This window comes from Macrotis lagotis, chromosome X, assembly GCF_037893015.1.
Source record: "Macrotis lagotis isolate mMagLag1 chromosome X, bilby.v1.9.chrom.fasta, whole genome shotgun sequence".
NCBI classification, from domain to species: Eukaryota; Metazoa; Chordata; class Mammalia; order Peramelemorphia; family Peramelidae; genus Macrotis; species Macrotis lagotis.
The window spans coordinates 702064394-702084432 of NC_133666.1; the positions used below are offsets into that span (position 1 = coordinate 702064394).

The 20039-nt window shown below is 40.1% G+C and overlaps 1 protein-coding gene across 4 annotated transcripts in view; it reads right to left on the minus strand.

Annotated features, from left to right (window-relative positions):
* LOC141497119 (uncharacterized) overlaps positions 1 to 19546 on the minus strand; it is a 119613-nt gene extending 100067 nt beyond the window's left edge. For all 4 annotated transcript variants that reach the window (XR_012471233.1, XR_012471234.1, XR_012471232.1 and 1 more), the window contains exon 1: positions 19291 to 19546. The gene's annotated coding sequence lies outside the window, so the exon portion shown is untranslated. The remainder of the gene's footprint in view (positions 1 to 19290) is intronic.
* Between the last annotated feature and the right edge of the window lie 493 nt (positions 19547 to 20039).

The window sequence follows — 20039 nt, forward strand, 5'->3', positions numbered from 1 at the left end:
AAGCTTATAAAACTTGTCAAAGCATGTTGTGTGTAAAAGCTATTTAGTTCTTAGGTAGCTTTTAGGGGACTTCTTTAACATAGATTAAGAGTTAAATGTTCAATTTTAAAGAAGTAGTAAACTCAGATGTATAAGATGCTGAGAAGTTATATGATTTAGTTTTGTCAATATAAGCTATTTTACTGTTGTGATGTCAAAGCCTGGATGGTGGGATTTAAGGGTTGGAAGTATTTTTGTACCAGAAGCACTGGGGAGGAAATGGGTACAGAATATGGAGGAGATCTCAGCCCCGGAATTCCCAAACCCCATCCCCCACCTGTCATCAGTGCCATCCATTCCCCCACGTAGGATTGCTTCAGTAGATCAAAAGGGGGTAATACAAGAGCAGAGAGGGTGATGAGCATTTCCAGGTGGAAGAATCCTATTCTGTCTCCCCTTTCCCCTGAACCCACCTACTCCCCCCCTCAGAAGATTCCTGCGTTGAATCCAAAGGGGAGAAGAAGGTGGTAGGAGGATGGTGGAGAATGGAAGGAAAAATCCTTATGCCAGTAACAAAAGGAAGAGAGACAGTAAAACACCTGCAAGAAACCACCCACTTAGGAAGCCAAAAGATGATCCTGCTTTTGAGAATAGGTACCTAATTCCACAATTAGATAACATCCTATCAAGCATGCTTGCAAGGTGTATACCATGTGCCCAAGTAAATGCTCAACAGGGCAAGTCAGCTCTGCTGGGAATAACACTCAAGGGAAAACAGCCGGGGGAGCTATGGGAGGTGGACTTCATGGAAGTGAAACCACCAGCAGCAGGGTGCAGGGTTTGTTGCTACTTTTTCAGAATGGGTAGAAGCCTTTCCAACAAAGCAAGAAACTCCTCTCCCAGTTTGGCCTCTGGCTAGGAATCAGGTCAGCCAAGGGCCCTGCCTTTACAGCTAAAATCTCTCAAAGAATAACAAAAGCTCTAGGATATGAATGGAAGTTACATGGTGCATATAGACCCTGAGTTCTAGCCAGGTTGAATGAACCAATAGAGCCTTGAGGACTGAGGATTAATCCATCCCTAATTAATTTTCTGCAGGGGCTTCAGGAGACGCACGCCAAGCTCCAGAGAGCTGTCCAAGATGCTTTTGACTATCCTATGTCTGAATCCATACGTCCCTTCCAGTCGGGAGATTCAGTCCTGGTTAGGAAACTCATAGCACCTGGACGTGAATCTACTTGGGAGGGATCCATACTGTCATCCTGGCCCCCAACCACTGTAAACACTGGAGCACATTTCATGAGGCCAGTTGAGCAGGCCAATGTGGCTGCATCGCACTCAGGTGAAGATGAACACCCTGACCCATGGAAGGTGGAACATCGATCTACTAAAACTGATTCAGCCATCCTCCTGATGTTCTGGTGTGCTCCATCTTTTATAAACCCCACACCCCCAGAAAAAAGAACACATGGACTATTAAAAAGGGTGACCAAGCATTACGGACCTTCTGCACTGAGGAGAGCTCTTGGACAGAGGCTCAAGGCCTCAATGGTGGACCTTTTTCTGGCTAGATTTAGATTCTCTGTTCCCTCGGTACACTCCTGATTCTGGCATGCTGACATGCCCAAATGAGGGGGAGGCTTGGTGCTCCCTTTTTTGCCCCAAGTGTCAGTGTGTCACAGTGTCTCACATATCCTCTGGTCCTGGGGGATATAGGTGTGTAGGCATGGAGGTCCCAGGGACCCATGGTGGATCTGACCCTTACATCAGTTTCCAGAAGTCCCTAGCCACCCAATCAGCTTGTTCCTATCTGTTCTGCAACCCTCTAGCTCTTTTTGGCATACCCCTCACACATGGGAATTAAATTTAGATGAAGGGGGTTAAATAACCGGTACAGCCATTTTGACTATCACAGAGAAAAATCTCATCGCTAGTATTACCTGAGTTACCACACTGTCTCCTCCTTGGCCCAACCATACCTGACCCCCTGCCTCCTCCTAGGAACTCTTTCTGCAGTCTATAGGGTTATCAATACTACCAACCCCATCCTGGGAAAACATTGTTGGTTGTGTCTAGACCCACAGCCTCCTTATTTGGTGGGGGTTGCAGTCCCTGACCTAGTACATAGTACCTCGGAATTGAATATTTGTTTCTGGAGCCAACCCTGAGTTACTTTAGGGGACCTTCAATATTGAGGCCATTGCCTTGCAACACCCCAAACCACTCTCAGCAATCCCCTCCTTTCTGCCTGTTCCTAATTCATCAATATCTCCTCCCCTGAGCCAGATCCCTATTGGCATGTAGCACCCAATGGAACCTAGTGGGCCTGCTCAACTGGCCTCATGAAATGTGCTCCAGACCCAGAAGTACCCCATTTGTACCCTCGTCTCTGTCCTAACTTGGGTATCCCTGCTCCCCAAACTGAAGGATTGGAGGTTTCTCAACCCTTTTCCAAAGGGACATGACCTGCAGAAGCACACTGTTCCTATCCTGATCCCCCTTCTAGTGGAGTTGGGCTTGGTCAGCTCTACTGCAGTGGGAGCTGTAGCCTTTGTCCATGGTGAGTCTTGCTACTGGGAATATCAGGGACCTGGGAGACTCGATTGCACATTTTGAGAAGCAGATTGACTCACTGGCAGAAGTGGTGTTACAAAATCACAGAGGTTTCGACCGCTTGTTTTTATAAGGTGGCCTCTTCGTTGTGCTCTGGGAGGCTTGTTTTTGTGCTAATAACTCTGCCAGTTCAGGGAAAGCCTATCTCTGTTAAAACAAAGAATAGAAAGTTGGCAGCGAGAAAGGGAGAAGTCTGCCCTTGTTTAGTTTGTCCCCCGGCTCACTACCCTATCGTCTACCTTGGCTGGCCCCTTGTTACTTCTTCTCCTGGCCTTAACCACTGGTCCCTGCTTGTTCAATCAAATCATCCATTTTATACACTCTCAGATAAATTCCGTTAAGATGCTTGTGGTTCATGCTTCCCAGGTTATGAGGATGATTACTCAAGGGTTTGAGTTATTTCAAAAAAAGAAGTGGGGAATGAAGTGCAATATTAATATTTGTGTAACCCCTGTGTAAAGGGGGTGCTTGACACCTTTTTGGGCCCCAAGAAACTTCTCAGTTTGGCTGACGCCCCTAAGTCTGGGAACAACCTGTTGGACTCAAACAGTTGACCCTGTTCTTGTTAACCTAATCCTTTTGCTGTATTTGCAAATTCCTGCTTCATTCCCAAACTGCCTGCCCTTTCCCAGATGCAGCTGGAGCTATGCGATAGTAAACTTCACTTGATCTCAGCCCCCAGGTATGTGACTACTCTATACCACAGGAAACGTGTTAGACACAAGGCAGAACCTGACCCTTTACCAGTCTTCTGTCTTTTATTGGCCTCCTATCTATATTATGCCACATGTGTGCAACAGTCTGACAAGGAAATATATCTAATCGCTATTTTTGCTTCTGCACCTTGCTTGTTCACAATACCCCCCCCCCAAATACTATAAAATCCCTATCCTCTGAACACTCCAGGCTGCCAGATTTGGGCTTTGGCCCTTAGCAGCCCCTGGGCTAATAAACTCCACTTTAAAATTTTGCAGTTTTGGTCTCTATCTTGCTTTTTAGGTACAACACAAGCAACACACATTCTAGGTGGCATTTAATGCTCTTCATGCATAGATATGTATACACATATGTAGATATATATATGTGTGTGTGTGTGTGTGTGTGTGTTTAGGTATAAGTAAATGCATATATGTGGGTTTATTAATATATGTATACATTTAAATATGTATACACATAATTTTTTTCAATCATACAAAACTAACCTTTACTCCATCCCACTCAAACTCTTTCCCTCTTCCCAATTGAGAATGAAAGAATATGAAAACTCTAGGTATAGTCAAACAAAAAAAATTTCCACATTGGCTTTGTATAAAAATAGTATGTCTCATTGTGTTTTCTGGGTCCTTCATCTCTCTATCAGAAAGTAAAAGGCATCAATCTACAGCAACCATTTGGGAAACTCTGCTGTTTCAGAATGACAGAACCTTGGGCTTCTCTTGTGGTGCAACTCTTATTCTGTTTATTCTCCTAGAGGCACCAGACTGGACTAGAAACTGAAAGTATCTCTCTGCTCCAGTTTTGGAATCTGAGTCTGAGTCACAGAGTTGAGATTTGGGACTGAACTGGTTTTTCTCTTGGTCTACTATATATATATATGTATATATATGTGTATGTGTATATATATATATATATATATATATATATATATATATATATATATGTAGCTTGAAGCCAAATCTTATGAAAGAAGATTATACATGGGCACATATTTGCTTTCTCTTTTTACCCTGGATTTGTGACCTCAAACTGGATAATGCGGGAGATTGCTACTGCAAGATACTTATTCCCATCAAGATTTTTTTTTTTAGATTTTTGCAAGGCAGTGGGGTTAAGTGGCTTGCCCAAGACCACACAGCTAGGTCATTATTAAGTGTCTGAAGCCATATTTGAACTCAGGTCCTCCTGACTCCAGGGCCGGTGCTCTATCCACTGCGCCACCTAGCTGCCCCCCATCAAGATTTCTTGATAGGAGTCCAGGACGAGTCTTATGCCTGTTGCACAACATCATATGACATTATCCTTGTTATACCTGTTTCCTCAAGTCTATAGACTCCTCTATCACCATGTGTCCACCTGGACTAGAAAAAATGACTCTATGACTTTGTCTTGGGTTTATCTATGAGAATTTGTTCTGATGCATTTCTTGATTTGTTTGACAAATCAGAGTGTTTGTTTTTCTTCTGAGTGTGTTTTGATCTTCCTTGACATCATAGTAACTTTTTATAATAAGATTTATTTTTTCTTTACTTATTTTTGTAGCTTATTTTTTTTTAACTTTCAACTCTTTGCTAATGTGGGGCTTTGTTTCCAGGTGTGTGGTACACTGTTCCAAGCTTTTGTGCATCTATTTCCAAAGATACTTCTAGGGACCTTCAAGATTTCACTTCTTCTAAGAAAATATGATCTAAGGACAGGTGTGTTTACTACTCTCCTGACCTGTGCTTTGGTCTGTGAGCGACCACAAGCACTGGAACTTTCTGAAGGGTATGTGTTCCACTGAGACTGCAAGCTCTGATGCTCTAGTGCTTCTCACCCTGGAACTGTCACCTAGGATAGCAGCCTGAATCTGAGAATGGGCAAGGCAGCAGAGCCCTGCCCCAGTGCCAGTAAAGAGCAATAACAAAATCCATTGGAAGAACAAAAGGTCAAACAATTTCAGAGAAACCAACTGAAGTAAATGCAAATGAAGATGTTCAGTCCTACCAGGCCTCAAGCTAGATTAGAATACAGTAAATATCAAAATTACCTGGTACTGGCTAAGAAATAGAAACATAAATCAATGGAATAGTGTAGACATACAATACACAGTAGTAATGATTATAGCCACCCTGTGTTTGACAAATGATTTAAGCTTTAGAAATAAAAATTCAATACTTGTTATTAAATATTAAGAAAACTGGAAAGTAGTCTGGCAGAAATTGGGCATAGTTGAATATCTTAATCCATATAATTAGATAGGGTCAAAATGGATACATAACCTGGCTATAAAGGGAGACAACACAAGAATATTAAAAGAATATGGAACATATTACCTATTAGATTCATGGATAGGAGAAAAATTTTTCCATAATATGAGAAAGACAACATTTTGAAGAATTTCAATTGTATTAAAAGTTCTTGTGAGGCAGCTAGGTGGCACAGTGGATAGAGCACCGGCCCTGGAGTCAGGAGTACCTGAGTTCAAATCCAGCCTCAGACAATAATTACCTAGCTGTGTGGCCTTGGGCAAGCCACTTAACCCCATTTGCCTTGCAAAAACCTTAAAAAAAATTTAAAAAAAGTTCTTGTACAAATAGAATCAACATAGCCAAATGTTTAGAAGGAAAATGATAAATTTGGGCAATACATTCTTAGTCATTCAGATGAAGGCCTTATTTCTCAAATATATAGAGAACTTTGAAAATTTAAGAGAACAACATTCATCTGCAATAGAAAATGGTCAAAGGGTCTGAACAGGAAGTTTTTTGATGAAGAAATCAAAACTATATTGAATCTTATTTTTTAAAAAAGCTCCAAATTATTATTACTGACTAGAGAAATGGAAATAAAAAAATTCGAGATGTCTTTCACCCATCAGATGAGCTAAAATTATAGATGCTCTTCAACAGAGGAATGGCTGAATAAGTCTAATGTATATAATTGTGATAGAATACTACCCTGCTAAAAGGCATGATGAGCAGATCAATTTTAGGAAAATGTAGAAAGACTAAGATGAAAGAAATGCTATCCAGAGAAAGAATTGACAACTAGAAGTGTGTGTACTTTAATTTTAAATGTATGCTCATGTGTTTGTATAAATAGGGCATGGATATGTCTGTGTATTCATGTTTAACTGTAGTCTTCTCCAAGTTGAGGAGGGAGGGGAAAAAATTTAAAGTGCATGCAGACAACCAAAATACTTAGCAGGAAGCTCAGAAAAGATTAGTAGCTTTGAAAATAATTTAAAGAATTTCTTACATATCTTAAGAAAAAGTAAAGAATTTTATGTTTTCTTGTACTGAATCCTGTCTTTTCTTTCTGATGCTTATATGAACATGCTCTTTTTCTTTCTCAATTTGTTTTTAAGTTTAAAACAAATACATTTGAACAAATAAGGAATTTTGCCTATTATCACTATCCATATTAACTCCAGGGGCCTTAGGAAGAAAAACATTTTCTGCATCCAGAAAAAGAACTGTTAAATAGAAGTATATAAAAATAACTAAATAACTTTATATATATATATATATATATATATATATATAGTATATGAAAGAATGTATTTTTATTTATGTATTTGTGTATACTTGAGTGTGAGTCTAATGTAAGCATTTTTTTTTTTAGTTTTTTTGCAAGGCAATGGGCTTAAGTGGCTTGCCCAAGCCCACACAGCTAGGCAATTATTAAGTGTCTGAGGCTGGATTTGAACTCAGGTACTCCTGACTCCAGGGCCGGTGCTCTATCCACTGTGCCATCTAGCCACCCCTTGATGCAAAAATCTTAAGTAAAATTTAGCAATGAGATTACGGCCAAGTTATTACTAGGATGCCATATCACCATGATCAGGTAGGATTTATACCAGGTAGGTAGGGATGATTCAATATCAGGAAAACAATCAATATAATTGAACATATCAATAGCAAAATCAACAGAAATTATATGATTATCTCAATGGATGCTGAAAAAGTCTTTAATAGAATAAAACATGTATTCCTATAAAAACTCTAGAAAGTTTAGGAATAAATGGAATTTTCTTTAAAATAATAAGTAATACTATCTAAAACATCAACAAATATTATATACATTGGGGATAAACTAGGCACATTTCCAATATGGTAGGGCTGAAACAAGGATGCCCATTATTACCATTACTATTCAATATAGTTTAGAAATGTCAACTCTAGGAATAAGAGAAGAAAAAGAAATTGAAGGCATCAGAATTGGAAAAGAGGAAGCAAAGCATTCATTCTTTGCAGTTGATATGATGGTATACCTAGAGAACTCAAGATAATCATCTAAAAAACAATTGAAACAATTTACAAATTCAGCAAAGTATCAAGGTATAAAATAAACCTACATGAATATCAGCATTGTCCAAGAGCATGAGATAAAAAAAGAAATTCCATTTAGAGCAATTGTAGGCAACATTAAATACTTGGGAATCTGCCTCCCAAGAAACCCTAGAAACTATATGAATACAATTGTAAAGTACTTCTCACACAAATAAGTCAGATCTAAACAACTGGAAAAATGTCAATTGCTCATGGTTAGGTTGAGCTAATATAATAAAAATGACAATTCTACCCAAATAAAAATTACTTTTTCAATGCCATATCAATCTAAGCAAGAGGAATTAAATGGCATTTTAAAGCATTAAGAAATTTAATTTAAAAAAAATAAAAAAGAAAAGAAAATCTGAAACATCTCATTAGAAAAGAACTAACTTGGAGAACAGATAAAGGAGAAAAAAAGTAAGAATTGTTGAACTACCCAAAAATTATTATCAAAAAACTAACTGAATACAATATTACAAGAAATAATTAAGGAAAATTGCCCTCAAGTTCTTGTACAGGAAGCTAAAGGAGAAACAAAGAATCCATTGAGCACAACCTGAAAATATTCTGGGATGAAAAATTACAGGAATGTCAGAGTTGAGTTTCAAAATTCTCAGGTTAAAGAGAAAATATTTTAAGAACAAGAGGAAAAAATCAATACTGTAGAAAAGCAATCAAGATCTCACAAAACCTAGCAGCTTCAATACCATACTAGACTTCTATACTAGAGAAAAGTTGCATCCAACAATAAGAGTTTCTCATTCAATGAGAAATGTCAAGTGGTCCCAGTACAAAAAGAATACTTGGGAAGAACTGAAGATTTTAGACATCAATTAGGAGAGATCAAGGAAAAATGAAAAAAGCTAAGACCAATCCTAGAAAATCAAAAAATGATGAAAAGAAAGTCAATCAACTTGAAATAAAGCATCAAAAACATGTAATTGTGTTTGTTTGTGGTGGTGTGTGTACACTCAATTCCAGACAGTATTAAGAGAGACAATTCATAAGTGAATTAATCCTTGAAAGTAAATTGAAAAAAGGGGAGAATTTAAAAAACAAAGAGTGAGGGCTCAGGGCTCAATGAATCAGTTTGAAAACCAGAAGAGAACAGGGCAGTGTGGTTACTACTGGTTTCCATTTGAGACCTATTTTTCACTAAGGAACCAATCCATAAGGAAGGCATTGTCAAGCTTCATGAATTCTCCCCATAAGAGGTTGTTATCAATGGCTCATAATTGTAAATATTTAGTACAGAGTGATTAAAATAATTTTTATTAATAAGCTTCTCTGCAAAGAAGGGCCATTTTTCCTAATGAGAAAAGGCTGCAAATTACAAAAATGTCCATTCTTATATGCAGTTTGAAAGATTTGTTCCTACCCTTTATGTCAAACATTGGTTGGAGTCACAATCTAATTGATACATTCACCCTGATATATTTTCCCCCACTGTGCTCATTACACTCAAGAGCACAGAGGAGAACAGTTACATGCATGAACCTCCTTGACCAGGAGCACTTGTAAAGGACAAGGACCCTAGGCCATTTTGGAACCAAATGGGGCAGGTCTGATCTAATCCCAGGTCTGATCAGGTTGGGGGTCAATTTTTTATCTTACATTCATATATCTGAATTTACAAAAGTCACAGACAGAACCCAGTCTTTGTAATATAAACTAACAATCTTCTCTTACATTCTGTGAAAACCAAACACCCTACCTTCCTCACAACTACAAAAAAAGGGATTTGGTTGCTCTTCTTTATCTAGCCTGGGGATTGACTGTGCTCACATGAAGTGGGTGTCTGAGGCTCCCAGGGGCCATTCCCTTTGAATTTGGGCTTCCTAAATGGGTAGCAAGGACCAAAGTGGCTCCATTTCATCAAATTACTTCATCTTGTTCCTAGTCTTTAGCTAACTTGAGGTTCTACTACTTCCACCCTTTATGGATCAACAACAGTCAAAGATCTTACTATCAGAAGTGACACCTAAGGTTTTAATTCTATTACTTTCTGATAAAAAGGAGATAGTCGGAGTTCCTGGAAAGTCCCTTCCTTCTTTAATTCTTAGAAAAATCCCCAACCTGTAATCTTAGTCCCAGTTGACTACCTTTGGGATCCTACTCTGGGAGACTGCTGATTGTCAAGCTTTAATAATAAAACTCTTCCAAGTCCTCTCCAACTTTGGTATCTGGATTTGACTCAGTACCAGCTTGGACCAGGCCTTGGTCCTCTGCAAGCTGAGCTGGGGAAGAAGAAGGATTCCCCCAGTAGGGGAGAGCTTTCCTTCCTCTTCAGGGGCAGGAGACTGTCCTACATGGATTTATAAAGGGTGAGGTCCTACAGGATTTAAAAGGGTCTGTTCCTGCCCTGAAGGTGGAAATTCCAAGCTAAGAAAGGAGGAAGGCAGCAGGGAGGGTCAGGTTTGGAAATGAAGTTTTTCTAAATAAAAAGACTGCTTCCTTCTCTTTCTTATTCCTGTTCCTTAGCTAGGTGGTACAGTGACTAGAGCACTGGCCTTGGAGTCAGGAGGACAGAAGTTTGAATCCAGCCTCAGACACTTAACACTCATTAGCTGTATGACTTTGGGCAAGTCACTTCACCCTGGATGCCTCATATCCAAGGCAACCTCCAGTAATCCAGATTTAGATCCATCCACTGGATACAGAGGACTGGAGGAGATGGAAGGTGACACAGACCCATCTCACTCAAATCCCATTCACATGATGGTCACCACCCTGATAGCATGATCTTCTTCAAGAACTAAGGATAAGAAATGAGAACTTAACAGGTCTTAGCAACAGATTGTATATGGCAGAAGGTGAGGTCACTGGGAAGAGAGTGATGGCCAACTGGAAAGTTGGAAGGGAAGTTACTGAATTTAGGGTGTCTACCAGATTGAACTTCTAGGGTAGAGCCAAGATGGTGGCGTAAGGCAAACATGCTCCTGGAGCTTTTCCCTACCAAAAAAAAATGAAGCCTCTGCACTGATATTAAAGCTACAGATTCCACCAAGAAAAAGAGAAGATCCAATAAAGTTTTCAACAGTAAACATCATGGAGGCTCTTCAGTAAAGGTCTATCTCTTGGGGGGGGAAAGGAGAAGTATAGTGAGGCGAGAGTGTGGGAAAGCCCACAGACTGAAACACATTTTTTTTTCTCTTTCTTTTACTTTATTTCTCATGAGGTTCTATATTTTTGTGGGGGAGGAGATACTATGTTTACTCTTTTTTTTAGTTGTTGTTGGGTTTTTTTTGCAAGGCAATGGGGTTAAGTGGCTTGCCCAAGGCCACACAGCTAGGCAATTATTAAGTGTCTGGGGCCATATTTGAACCCAGGTGGCTCCTGACTCCAGGGCTGGTGCTTTATCCACTGCACCACCTAGCCGCCCTATTATGTTTACTCTTAAACAAGAATATTTTAGTAATGTATAAATAAAGTCATATTAACAAAAAAAAAAAAAGAAAAAAGAAACCAGGAGGAATGGGCATTCAGGGAAGCCTGAATTTTTTGCATGAACTATGCTGAATGAGATGAGCAGAACCAGAAAAACACTGTCCACCCTAACAGCAACATGGGGGTGATGATCAACCTTGATGGACTTACTCATTCCATCAGTGCAACAACCAGGGACAATTTTGGGCTGTCTGGATACCATCTGTATCCAGAGAGAGAACTGTGGAGTTTGAACAAAGACCAAGGACTATTACCTTTAATTTAGAAAAAAAAACAACTTATTATGTAATTCTGCTATCTCTTATACTTTATTTCTCTTCCTTAAGGATCTGATTTCCCTCTCATCACATTCAACTTAGATCAATACATACCATGGAAACAATGTAAAGACTGACAGATTGCCTTCTGTGGGGGATGGGGGGAGGGAAGCAAGAATAGAGTAAATTTGTAAAACTCCAAATAAATCAAATCTTTAATTGAAAAAAGGGAAGAAAAAGAAATTGAAGAAATCAGTATTGGCAATGAAAAATTTTAAAATCAAATAAGAACAAGGAAAAATTAGCAAAAAAGGCAATAAAAAAATTTGAAAAAATAGTTAACCAAATAGAAAAAGAGAGATTTAAATCTTTAAGAAGAAAATAACTCCTTGAAAACTAGATTTGGGCAAGAGGGATTGAATGACATTATAAAACACCAAGATATAAAAAAAGCAAAAAAAAAGTAGAAGAGAATCTGAAACAGTTTATTAGAAAACAACTAATCTGGAGAACAGATTAAATATAGGCAATATAAGAATTGCTGAACAATCTGAAAATTATGACCAAAAGAAGTATCTGGTTACAATGGTACAATAAATAATTAAGGAAAATTGCCTTGAAGTTCTAGGCCAAGAAGCAAGATAGAAACAAAGACTCCACATCACCTGAAAAAAACCCAGGAAGAAAATTTAGTTGGTTCTTGTCCTTCATTATGGAAGAGGACCAAAGTGGCATCACTAAGTCTGAAACAAAATTATAATGTGTCCAACAATGTGGCTGATCAGATCAATAGGAGCAGGACCATTTATAATAATGTCAGAGCCAAGTTTCAAAATTTCTGAGTTAAAGGAAAAAATTTTTAAAAACAAGGGGAAAAAATTAAATACTGTAGAAAAATAGTCAGGATTTCACAAAGCCTAGTAGCTTCTATATTAAAAACACTGTATATATTAGAACATTGCATTTCAAAGAGCAAAGGAGCTGGGGTTGCATCCATACATAACAATTTCTCATTCAATAAGAAATTTCAAATGGTCCCAAGTACATAAAGAGCTTTTGGAAGAACTTTAAAAGGTTTTTAGAAATCAATTAAGAGAGATCAAGGAAAAATGAGAAAAGATTCAGACCAATCCTAAAAAAGGAGAAAATGATGAAAAGAAAGTCAGACAATTTGAAGTAAAGAATTAAAAACATATGAAAGATATAATTACTTGAAAAATAGAATTGAACACGAGGAAATTAATGACATTCTAAAACATCGAGAAATAAAACAAAATCAAAAGAACCAAAATAATAACAAGAGCATGTGAACTGTTTCATCAGAAAAGCCACTGTTCTGGAAAACAGATAGAAGAGAAATAATATAAGACTACTTGGACTACCAGAAAGTTATGATTAAAGAAAAATAATCTTGAGGAATTGCAAGAAATGAGTGAGGAAAATTGCCCTAAAGTTCTCGAAAAAGAAGGTAAAGGGGAAATGAAAACATCCACTACCCAAAAGTTTTCTAGGAGGAAAACTTACAGAAATGTCAGAGCCAAGTTTCCAAGCTCCCAAGCTAAAGGAAAAATATTGGAAGCAGTAAGAAAAATGAATTTAATTAACTTTTTTTGTTTTTAGGATTTTGCAAGGCAATGGGGTTAAGTGACTTGCCCAAGGCCACACAGCTAGGTCATTATTAAGTGTTTGAGGCCACATTTGAACTCAGGTCCTCCTGACTCCAGGGGCTGGTCCTCTATCCACTGCGCCACCTAGCCACCCCTGAATTTAATTATCTTGAAGCTACAATAAGTTTTAGAAAATCTATTACATTGAAGGACCCTAGTTCTTGGAATACTATGTTGCACAGAGCAAAAGAATTGGGGGTAATGACAAAGGGTAACTTACCCAACAAAGTATAATCCTCAATGGAAAAAAAAAGGAAATTTAACAACCTCAAAGACTTTAAAGTTGTTGTGAAAACAACCCCAGAAGTTAAGGGAAATTTGACAAATAACATCTGGGTGAAAGACAAGGTAAACATTAAAGATCAATCATACGGGACTTAAAAAAATCAAATTGTTTCCTTCTTATGTGTGAAAATATTAGGAGTATGCTTAGACTGTTGTCATTATTTGGGTAGTTTGAAAGACAGGCTTGAGTTGACCTGAGCATGATGGAATGATTCTAATAAATAAAACTATGAAGAGAGAGATAAAAAGGAGTAATTATGTTATAAACATGAAGCATAAATGGAAAAACTGATACAGAAGAAAGTAATGAGGGGAGGGTGGGTAGAGCAGCTTCCTTAGTGTCATTGGTAATGAGTGAAAAACATGTTCATGCATTCTCAATATAGTCATATATATATATATATATATATACACGTCTTTCAAATTTTAATATATATTTTATATTAAAACACATTTAAATATAAAATATGTACTAAATAAATAAATATAAAACCTTCCAAATTCAGAAACAAGAATGAAGGAGGAGGGATAGGTATGGGGAAAGGATAAAATATAGAGACTTCTGGAAGGATGAATAAGTTAAAGATCAAAAGGGCAAGCTAGTAGGTAGAGGTAAAGCAGAGGAAACAGGAGGGATGGGGGGAAATAGGGTGAGAAGTGAGGAAAAATTGGAAGGAGAAAAATATAAAAGTAACGATAGTTTAGAAGGTGAATGAGATGAATTGACCGACAAAATGAGAGCTTCAAGTCAAGAAAATAAAGAACAAGAATAGAATTCCTTATGTTAAAAAAAAAACAAACCAGGAGCAGTAATCATAATCTCAGACAAAGCTTAAACTAAAACTGATTTAATCAAAAGAGAAAAATAGGAAAACTCTACTATGTGTCAGCAATATTATTCTATATCGTTACAGATCATTTTAAATAGTCTAAAATACTTGAGAGTCTAAAATAGACACAAGAACTCTGAAAAACAATATAAAATGCATTTTATAAAATAAACCTATACCTAAATGATTGAAGTCATATTTTTTGTTCATGGAAAAGAAAAACCAATATAGGGGGTAGCTATGGAGTGCAGTTAATAGAGCACTGGCCCTTAATTATATTAATTATAATTAATTATAAAATGATAATTATGAAAACAACTTCTGACTAAGAACTAAAAACTAGAGTGGTGGATCAGGGAAATGGACTCATCACAATATAGTAAATGAGTGTGGTAATCTAGTAGATTAAAGAGACAAAGAGGGGCCGGCTAGGTGGCGGCTAGGTGGCACAGTGGATAAAGCACTGGCCCTGGAGTCAGGAGTACCTGGGTTCAAATCCGGTCTCAGACACTTAATAATTACCTAGCTGTGTGGCCTTGGGCAAGCCACTTAACCCTGTTTGCCTTGCAAAAACCTAAAAAAAAAATGCTAAAGAGACAAAGATCCAAGTTTTCAGAACGAAAACTCATCATTTGACAAAAAGCTTTTGGACAAACTTGAAAACAGCAGGGTAGAAATTAGTCATAAACAAGATCTCAGACGTCATTCCAAGAGAAGGTCAAAATAGGCACATGGTTTCCTCATAAAAGCAAATAACTGAGCAAATGAGGCAAGCATGGAATTGGCTATTGATCAGTCTATGGATAAGAGGAAGAAATTTAGGCCAACAAAAAAAGAGCAATGCAAAAATCCAACATAAACAACTTTGATTATATAAACTTAAAAAACTTTCATACAGAACAAAATTAAAAGGATGTCAGGAAACAAGGAAAAACATTTGTAACTGATATTTCTGGTAAAGGCCTGATTTCTCTACTCGAGAGAGAAGTGAGATTTGCAAATAAACAACTCATTCAATTGATAAATCATCAAAGGATATGAGTAGACAGTGTTCAGAAAAAATCAAAATTGTCTATAGGTATCTGAAAAATGGTCTAAATCGCAATGCATTAGAAAATTGCAAACCAAAACAACTTGAAGGTACCATTTCACATCTATCAGATTGGCTAATATGACAGAAAGGGAAAATGATGAATGTTGGAAGTGATGTAGGAAAACTGGGACCCTGATGCAAGGTTGGTAGAGCTGTGGACTGATCCAACCATTCAGGAGACCAGTTTGGAATGTTCCCCAAAGGGCTACAGAGTTCTGCCTATCTGTTGATCCAGCAACACCACTGCCAGCTCTACAGCCTAAAGACAATTTTTTACAAGGGGAAAAAGATCAAATTATACAAAAGTATTATAGCATTTTTTGTGGAGCCTGAGAAATCAAGAGGATGCCCATCAACTGGGGAACAGCAAAAAAGCTGTTGTGGGATTGTGATAGAATAAATATTATGACAATATAAAATAATAATATTAAATAAATAAAATAATAAATATAATACAATATGATATATGATAATAAATGACAAGCCGGATGACATATATATAGAGAGAATGATTGATATGGAAATAGTTTACAGGGCTGAAAGTGTATAATCTATATCAGAGTCCTTATAATCACAGGGAGGATGGGGAAGTCTGTGTCTGTATGTGTGTATATGTGTGTAGTGTGCATTTATGTGTATGTGTGTGTATGTGTGTGTGTGTATACACAATATTAGGCAGGCATTGAGTCCATTTGTGACTGAAATGGTCCTTGAGAGTTGACTGTAATGTGGGAGAAGTTAATAACAAACAGGAAGGACCCCAATTTCGGGTGTGGGGGCTCAATGCTCAAGACCCTAGAGCCCCATGAATCAGTTTAAAACTCAGAAGAAGAGAACAGGACAGTGTGGTTCCTAAGAGGTTCAATTTCAAACTACTTTTTGGTGAGGAAACAATCCAAAAGGAGCTTCATGACCCCTCCTGTATATCTACAGAAATGGATTTGGTTACTTATGTTAATTTGATGTTTTTTCTTCATTCTCTAAGAAGAGAATGACAGAAATTAAATATAAGTAAGGGGAGCAGTGTTAAATCCCCAGCCTCACTGAATCCTCCAGAGCCACTGAGTCTAGTGGAGAGATAGGAATCAGGACCACTGGTGATGTCCCTGGATACAAGGCAATCAGGGTTAAGAGACTTGCCCAAGGTCACACTGCTATTAGGTGGCAAGTGTCTGAGGCTGAATCTGAACTCCAGTCCTGACTTCAAGGCCAGTGCACTATCCACTGTAACACCTAGATGTCCCTCTTTGGTCTCCTCTGGGGATACACAGAGCTTCCTGGGGTGGGAATCTGAGGCTCCCACGGGCCATTCCCTCGAATCCAGGATGCCTGTGTAGGTAGCAAGGAGCAAAGTGACTCCATGTTGTCAAGTTCCTCCATCTTGTTGCAGGTCTTTATCTACCTTGGGGTCCTGCTTCTCCCACCCTTCATAGGTTCACAAACATAACAACAACCAGAGTTCTTACTATCAGAGCTTACTTCTAACCAGGAGAGGTTTTAATACTCTGCCTTTCTGATAGCCAGGAGACAGCCTAGAGACACCTACAAAGTCCCTCCCTTCTTTACCTCTGCTTAGAAAAACCCAACATCCCCAGCCCATAAACTTAGTCCTGGGCTGACTACTTTGGGATCATACTCTGAGACTACTATTTGTCAACCTTTAATAATAAAACTGTTCCAACTTCTCTCCAACTTTGGCTTCTGGATATGACTCACGACCTGCTTAGGCCAGGCCTTGGTCCTCTGCAGACTGAACTGGAAGGGATTCAGGGGGAGGAGGAGCTTTGCCTCTTATTCAAGGGCAGGAGACTGGCCTCCACAGATTTATAAAGGGTGAGGTCTAAAGGGAGTTCCAAAGGCCCTGGTCTTGCCCTCAGGGTAGCAACTCCAAGTTATAAAAAGGGACAGGCATTAAGGAGGGTCAGGCTTGGAAATGAATTTGTTTATGAAGAGAAAAACTATAGCACTATCTCACTTAATGCTAGTTTTCATAATTTTACTCTTTTCAGGTAGGAAGGAACATGGGATCCTAGTTGGGATGAGACCAGGCCACACCTCAGTGACTCTGGAGGCAGATCTCTCCCTCCTCCAGGTCCATTGCCTCCCCACAATCTCTATTCTCCAGCTAACTGAGACATGACTTCAACTACAGAGACAATGCAAGGAAAGTTGAGGATGCAGAAGCTCTGGAAAAGACCAAAATGACATCACCATGTTTGAGACAAATGGCACTTTATTCAACTGTGGCCGATTAGACCAATATGAGCTCAGAATGCTCTACCACAGCTTGGGCACGAATAGTCTATGGGAACACCTGGGGTGGGGACTCTAAACTTATGTAGGTCACGTTTCTTTTGAGAGGCTTCAATTCTGCCTTCCTCATAGAGGGCAGCACCCTCACTGATGAGGGCATGCCATGCAGGGCTCTCCTGTGCTAGTGGCTCTCATGCTGCATAGTCAGTTCTAAACTTCAGTAAGACCTTCAGGGTGTCTCACTATTGCTTCTTCTGCTGCCCATGAGAACCCCTTGCCCTGTGCAAGTCCTCCATAAAATAGTTTTTGGCAAGCATAAGTCTGGCATAGTCCAACCCACTGTAGTTGCACTCTTTGCAGTAATGTTAGTATCCTAGGCCTGAGGTTGGGAAACAGAGTTCAGTCTGGATTCAAGTCTGAGGGCACTGAAACTGGAAACTGAGGAAATGCCCATAAATTTGGGAACAAGTTATGGATTATGAATGGTCTGGAATACTATTATTCTAAATGAAACCATGAAAGGCTGGACTTGAAAGAAGCAGGAAAAGAATGACATGAACTGATGCTAAGCAAGGGGAACAGAACCAAGGGAACATTGGACACATTAACAATAATATTGTGAGTTGATCCACTTTGATGGATGTAGCTCCTCTCAGCAGTCCAGAGACCAAGGACAACCTTGAAAGACCCATTATAGACAATTCATCCACATCTAGGTGGGGGGAGGTGAAACTCCATAGGACCAGTTATACTCTGTTCACTTTTTTAAAACTTCTATCATCTATTTAAAACTTCTCTTATCTATCTTTTTTTTTTTGCAAAGTGAATGGGGTTAAGTGGCTTGCCCAAGGCCACACAGCTAGGTCATTATTAAGTGTCTGAGGCTGGATTGGAACTCAGGGACTCCTGCCTCCAGAGCCAGTGCCCTATCCACTGGGCCACCTAGCAGTCCTTTAGCTATCTTAAAACCTATCACTTGGTTTTCTTTCTTCTCCCTTAGTTTTAATGTCTCTTAAACAAAATGAATAATACATAAAAATGTTAAACACAAACATAAAAGACAAATTTTTCCAGACTAATGTTGAAAAACTACCATAGCATGAAATGGAAAAATAAAATATGAACAACAAAAAAAGAAGTTGAGGCAGAGAAACAGGAGGATTAGGTAAGGGTCTAGAGATCAGACATTCTAACAGAGCTTACGACAGGGAGAGCTCATGGACTGAATGAAGGTTTCCAGGACCTGGGAGAACAGAATGACTGAGTCCTAAGGTTTAGGGATGGTGGGAGGATACTGGTACCCCTGATAGAATATCTTCTTGGAAACTGTAGAGAAGGAGGCACATCTGGGACCTTAGAGAGAAGCAAGCCAAGAAAAAGAGGTCTGATAAGGGAGGACCAGGGAAAGGCTTTGGGGACTGTGGCCAAGGTGGGGTCCAGGGGGCAGGAAGGCAGGACTTCTGGGTCTTCATAGTACCCTGGTCTGAAGGCAGAAAAACAGAATCCTTACCCAAGCCTTGGAGACAGAGAGAGAAGACACCTGGGACCTGCCAGGAAGGCTACATTCAGGATTCCCAGATTCCCGTGGGCAAAGTCTGAAGTCTGGGAAAAGATGAGCCAGTGGACAATCTGGGGAGCATTACAGAGGGAGGCTGGGAAAGGATTAGGGGTCTGGAAAAGAATGAAGTCGGGGTGGGGGGAGTGGGGGAGCGGGCTCCCAGCAGACGCGGAGGGCACTCACAAGGAGGCCAGATGAACTCCATGGCAAGGGGAGCAAGTAAAAGACAGGAAACAGAGGATGGGGGGGGGGGGCGGGTTCTGGCTCTGACCTACCTGGGACTGCAAGCACAGGCCTGGCTCCAGGAGGCGGAGAGATCTCAGCTCCCAGGGAAGAGAGGACAGAGCTCTGCCACCAGGGAGGGCCGAGCAGGCTCAGGCCAAAGACTTCCTGCCACTCAGCAGCCTCCTCTGCCAGGGTCTTCCTAGTCCCAAAAGCACCACCCTGTGCAACCCCCAAGGCTCCCAGGATCCTCCAATCACACCCAGGCCAGGACTCCAGGGCCCGGTCAGCCTCTCCTCCCTAAGCCCGGCCCTCCATCACGTGCCAGGCCTTCTCCACTGCTAGGATCCCTTCTGTCCTAAACTCCTCCCCCACTCCAAACCCTGCCCCCAGTGCCCAAACTCCACCCTGGCCCCCCCACCAGGCTGCCATCTCCGAGGGCTCCTCCCCTCCAGTCCTCCACTCCTTCCCTCCCAGACTCACCCCCTCCTCCTCCTCCTGCTAAACCTGCAGCCCCGGCCTCTCCAGGGCCCAGGTGCATCGTGGGAGCCCTGGCAGTGTGCATCCGGGCCCTCCCGTGGGCACTGTCCTGTGGGCCCTCCCCCAGGAGACACGATGCCCTTCCCGTGGGGCTGGGAGGGGAGGGATGAGGACGAGGGGCAGGAGAGGCCCCTGGGGCAGAAGGACCTGGTCCTGCTCCGAGGGCCATCAGCCCGGGAGACCAGGGCAGCCGGAGCAGGAGATGCTTCTGGGGCGGAGAAGGCAGAAAGCATTGAAAGGAATCGATCTGGTCTTTCAGGTC